General features: G+C 39.5%; 1 protein-coding gene across 2 annotated transcripts in view; it reads right to left on the minus strand.

Annotated features, from left to right (window-relative positions):
• Positions 1 to 2,222, minus strand: part of LOC147652052 (receptor expression-enhancing protein 3-like) — a 165,733-nt gene extending 163,511 nt beyond the window's left edge. The window contains exon 1 of one of the 2 annotated variants that reach the window (XM_086897709.1): positions 2,109 to 2,222. The gene's annotated coding sequence lies outside the window, so the exon portion shown is untranslated. The remainder of the gene's footprint in view (positions 1 to 2,108) is intronic. The other variant, XM_086897711.1, reaches the window with a different exon arrangement.
• Positions 2,223 to 6,000: the final 3,778 nt, after the last annotated feature.

Consider the following 6,000-nt stretch of genomic DNA (forward strand, 5'->3'; position numbering starts at 1 on the left):
GAAAAATGCTGCAAAATTCTTCAAGTCTCCTCCAAATCCCACAAAATTCAAGAGAAATCCTCAAAATTCCACAAAAATCCAACAAAATTCCCTACATCTTCTCAAAATCCAAACAAATTCCTGCAACATCTCACAAAATCTCAACAAATTGCCACTAAATTCAAGAAAACTCTCACAAAGTTCTTGAAAGCCCCTCAAAATTCCAGAAAAATGCCACAAAATTCCCTACATCTTCTCAAAACCCAACCACATTCCTGCAACATCCCACAAAATCTCCACCAATATCCAAAAAATTCAAGAAAAATCCCTCCAAATTCTTCAAGTCTCGTACAAATCCCAGAAAAATCCCACAAAATTCCAGAAACATCCCACCAAATCACCTCAATATCACCAAACATTCTGGAAAAGCCTCACAAAATTGCAGAAAAATGCCACAAAATTCCATAAATCTTCTCAAAACCCTACCAAATTCCTGCAACATCCCACAAAATCTCCAACAATTTCCACAAAATTCAAGAAAAATCCCTCCAAATTCACTGAATTTCCTCAAAATCCCACCAAATTCCAGAACCATCTCACAAAATCTCAATCAAATTTCCACAAAATCTAAGAAAATTCCCTCCAAATTCTTCAAGTCTCCTCCAAATCCCACAAAATTCAAGAGAAATCCTCAAAATTCCACAAAAATCCAACAAAATTCCTTCCATCTTCTCAGAACCCAAACAAACTCCTGCAACATCTCACAAAATCTCCACCAATTTCCAAACAATTCAAGAAAAATCCCGCAAAATTCTTCAAGTTTCCTCCAAATACCACAAACATCTCACAAACATCCCAAAAACATCCCATAAAATTCAATAGAAATCCCACAAAATTCAAGAGAAATCCCACCAAATTCTATACAAGCCTCACACAATTCCCTAAATCTTCTCAGAACCCAACCACATTCCTGCAACATCCCACAAAATCTCCAACAATTTCCACAAAATTCAAGAAAAATCTCTCAGAATTCACTGAATTTCCTCAATATCCCACCAAATTCCAGAACCATCTCACAAAATTTCAACAAATTTCCAAAAAATTCAAAAAAACTCTCACAAAGTTCTTGAAAGCCCCTCAAAATTCCAGAAAAATGCCACAAAATTCCCTACATCTTCTCAAAACATTACAAAATTCTACAGACATCTCACAAAATCTCCACACATTTCCACAAAATCTTAAAAAATTCCCGCAAAATTCTTCAAGTCTCCTCCAAATCCCACAAAATTCGAGAGAAATCCTCCAAATTCCACAAAAATCCAACAAAATTCCCTACATCTTCTCAAAATCCAAACAAATTCCTGCAACATCTCACAAAATCTCCACCAATTTCCACAACATTTAGGAAAAATCCCTCCAACTTCTTCAAGTCTCCTCCAAATCCCACAAAATTCAATAGAATTCCTCAAAATTCCACAAAAATCCCACAAAATTCCTGCAACATCTCACAAAATCTCCGGAAATTTACACAAAATTCAAGAAGACTCTCACAAAATACTTGAAAGCTGCTGAAAATTCCACGAAAATCCCACAAAAATCCCTAAATCTTCTCAAAACCCAACCACATTCCTGCAGCATCTCACAAAATCTCCACCAATATCCAAAAAATTCAAGAAAATTCCCTCCAAATTCTTCAAGTCTCCTCCAAATCCCACAAAATTCAAGACAAATCCTCCAAATCCCACAAAAATCCCACCAAATTCCAGAACCATCTCTCAAAATCTCACACTGCAATTGGCCATTTTCAACGGTGACACTCGGGGTGACCCGTAGGTCCCAAAAACCCCCCAGGCCCCCCCTCAGGACCCCCAAACCCCTCCAAACCCGTCCAAATCCCCCCCAGGACCCCCAAATCCCCCTCAAAGCCCCCCAAATCCCCCCCAGGACTCCTCAAATCCCCCCATATCCCCCCAAAATCCCCTCAAACCCCCCCAATCCTCCCTCAAACCCCTCAAACCCCCTCCAGGACCCCTCCCGGTCCCCCAAATCCCCCCCAAATCCCCCCACACCCCCCAGGACCCCCTCAAATCCCCCCAAATCCCCCCAGGCCCCCCCAGACCCCCCCTGACCCCCCGTTTTCCCCGCAGCCCTTCCAGTCGGGCCGGGCCCGGGACGAGGCCCCCGAGCGGGCGAGGCCGAAGGAGCCACCCCCACCCTCCTCTCCCTCGTGGACTGGGCCTGGGGGGGGGGGGTTCCGGCCTGCGGGGGGCCCTGAGGCTGCCCTCCTTCAAGGTGGGGGTCCGGGGGGGGTCCTGGGGGGATTTGGGAGTTCCTGGGGGAATTTGGGGGGTCCTGGAGGGGTCCTAGGGGAGATTTAGGGGGTTTAGGAGGGATTTCGGGGGATTTTGGGATGATTTTTGTGAATTTTGGTGGATTTTGGTGGATTTAGGGATGATTTTGATGGATTTTGGGGAGATTTTGGTGGATTTTGATGGAGTCTGGGATGATTTTTGGGGGGTTTGGTGGATTTTGGGGCATTTTGGGGTTATTTTGATGGATTTTGGGGCATTTTGGGGTGATCTTTGTGGATTTTGTTGGATTTCGGAATGATTTTGGTGGATTTTGGGATGATTTTGGTGGATTTTGGGGCGATTTTTATGGATTTTGGGGTGAGTTTGGTATGTTTTTGGGTGGATTTTGGTGGATTTTGGGATGATTTTGGTGGATTTCGGAATGATTTTGGTGGATTTTGGGATGATTTTGGTGGATTTTGGGATGATTTTGGTGGATTTTGGGGCGATTTCTTTTGAATTTTGTGGGATTTCTCTTGAATTTTGTGGGATGTTTGTGGGATGTTTGTGGGATGTTTGTGGGATGTTTGTGGCATGTTTGTGGGATGTTTGTGGGATTTGGAGGAGACTTGAAGAATTTTGCCAGATTTTTCTTGAATTTTTTGGAAATTGGTGGAGATTTTGTGAGATGTTGCAGGAATTTGGTTGGGTTTTGAGAAGATTTAGGGAAGTTTGTGGCATTTTTCTGCAATTTTGAAGGGCTTTCAAGAATTTTGCGAGTGTTTTCTTGAATTTAGTGGAAATTTGTTGAGATTTTGTGAGATGGTTCTGGAATTTGGTGGGATTTTTGTGGGATTTTGAGGATTTGTTTTGAATTTTGTGGGATTTGGAAGAGACTTGAAGAATTTGGAGGGAATTTTCTTGAATTTTTTGGATATTGGTGGAGATTTTGTAAGATGCTGCAGGAATGTGGTTGGGTTTTGAGAAGATTTAGGAATTTTTGTGGGATATTCGTGGAATTTTCAGCAGCTTTCAAGTATTTTGTGAGAGTCTTCTTGAATTTTGTGGAAATTTCCAGAGATTTTGTGAGATGTTGCAGGAATTTTGTGGGATTTTTGTGGAATTTTGAGGAATTCTCTTGAATTTTGTGGGATTTGGAGGAGACTTGAAGAAGTTGGAGGGATTTTTCTTGAATTGTTTGGAAATTGGTGGAGATTTTGTGAGATGTTGCAGGAGTTTGTTTGGGTTCTGAGAAGATGGAAGGAATTTTGTTGGATTTTTGTGGAATTTTGAGGATTTCTCTTGAATTTTGTGGGATTTGGAGGAGACTTGAAGAATTTTGCGGGATTTTTCTTGCATTTTTTGGAAATTGGTGGAGATTTTGTGAGATGTCTGTGGAATTTTGTAATGTTTTGAGAAGATTTAGGGAATTTTGTGGCATTTTTCTGTAATTTTGAGGGGCTTTTCCAGAATGTTTGGTGATATTGAGGAGATTTTGTGGGATGTTTCTGGAATTTTGTGGGATTTTTCTGGGATTTGTACGAGACTTGAAGAATTTGGAGGGATTTTTCTTGAATTTTTTGGCTATTGGTGGAGATTTTGTGAGATGTTGCAGGAATGTGGTTGGGTTTTGAGAAGATGTAGGGAATTTTGTGGCATTTTTCTGGAATTTTGAGGGGCTTTCAAGTGTTTTGTGAGAGTCTTCTTGAATTTTGTGGAAATTTCCAGAGATTTTGTGGGATGTTGCAGGAATGTGGTTGGGTTTTTAGAAGATGTAGGGAATTTTGTGGCATTTTTCTGGAATTTTGAGGGGCTTTCAAGAACTTTGTGGGAGTTTTCTTGAATTTAGTGGAAATTTGTTGATATTTTGTGAGATGGTTCTGGAATTTGGTGGGATTTTTGTGGGATTTGGAGGAGACGAATAATTTTTAGGTATTTTCCCTACATGTTGTGGAAATTGGTGGAGATTTTGTGAGATGTTGCAGGAATTTGGTTGGGTTTTGAGAAGATTTATGGAATTTTGTGGGATTTTTGTGGAATTTTGTGGGATTTCTCTTGAATATTGTGGGATTTGGAGGAGACTTGAAGAAGTTGGAGGGAATTTTTTTCAGATTTTGTGGAAACTTGTGGAGGTTTTGTGTGATTTTTATGGAATTTTGTGGGATATTGAGGCGATTTAGGGATCTTGAGGGATTTTTCATGTATTTTGTGGGAATTTGTGGAGATTTGGTGGGATTTTTTTTTAGAATTTGGTCGTGTTTTGAGAAGATTTCGGGAATGTTGTGGGATTTTTCCTGGAATTTTGTTGGATTTTGAGGAGATTTTGTGGGATGGTTGTGGAATTTTGAGGGTCTTTTCTGGAATTTTGTGAGATTCTGCAGAGAATTGAGGAATTATCTGTGATTTTTCATGTATTTTGTAAGAATTTGTGGAGATTTGGTGGGATTTTTGTGGAATTTGGTAGAGTTTTGGAATGATTTAGGTCATTTTGTGGGACATTTCTGGAATTTGGTGGGGCTTTTCAAGAATTTTGTAGTATTTTGAAAAGATTTAGGGAATTTTGTGTTGTTTTTCTTGAATTTTGTGGGAAACTGTGGTGATTTTATGGGGCGTTTCTGGAATTTGGTCAAGATTTCAGAAGATTTAGGGATTTTTGTGGGATTTTTGTGGGATGTTCTGGGAATCGGTGGAGATTTTGTGGGACATTCCTGTGAATTGGTAGGGTTTTGAAATGATTTAGGGAACTTTGTGGGACTTGTCTGTAATTTTGTGGGGATTTTTCTGGAATTGTGTGGGATTCTGAGGAGACTTGAAGAATGATGAGGAATTTGTTTTAGATTTTGTGGGAATTTGTGTAGATTCTGTGGGATTTTTGTGGAATTTGGTGGGCCTTTTCAAGGACTTTGTGTGGTTTTGAGGAGAGTTGAAGTATTTTGAGGAATTTTTCTTAGATTTTGTGGAAACTTGTGGAGGTTTTGTGTGATTTTTGTGGAATTTTGTGGGATATTGAGGCGATTTAGGGATCTTGAGGGATTTTTCATGTATTTTGTGGGAATTTGTGGAGATTTGGTGGGATATTTTTCTAGAATTTGGTCGTGTTTTAGAAGAAATAGGGAATTTTGTGGGATTTTTCTTGGATTTTGTGGACATTTGTGGACATTTTGTGGGATGTTTGTGGAATTTTGAGGGTTTTTTCTGGAATTTTGTGAGATTCTGCAGAGAATTGAGGAATTATCTGTGATTTTTCATGTATTTTGTAAGAATTTGTGGAGATTTGGTGGGATTTTTGTTGAAATTTGTAGAGTTTTGAGAAGATGTAGGGAATTTGGTGGGATTTTTGTGGAATTTGGTGGGCCTTTTCAAGGACTTTGTGTGGTTTTGAGGAGAGTTGAAGTATTTTGAGGAATTTTTCTTAGATTTTGTGGAAACTTGTGGAGGTTTTGTGTGATTTTTGTGGAATTTTGTGGGATATCGAGGCGATTTAGGGATCTTGAGGGATTTTTCATGTATTTTGTGGGAATTTGTGGAGATTTGGTGGGATATTTTTCTAGAATTTGGTCGTCTTTTAGAAGAATTAGGGAATTTTGTGGGATTTTTCTTGGATTTTGTGGACATTTGTGGACATTTTGTGGGATGTTTGTGGAACTTTGAGGGTCTTTTCTGGAATTTTGTGAGATTCTGCCGAGAATTGAGGAATTATCTGTGATTTTTCATGTATTTTGTAAGAATT

Source organism: Cyanistes caeruleus, chromosome 7 (genome assembly GCF_971803275.1).
Source record: "Cyanistes caeruleus chromosome 7, bCyaCae1.hap1.1, whole genome shotgun sequence".
Classification (NCBI taxonomy): Eukaryota; Metazoa; Chordata; class Aves; order Passeriformes; family Paridae; genus Cyanistes; species Cyanistes caeruleus.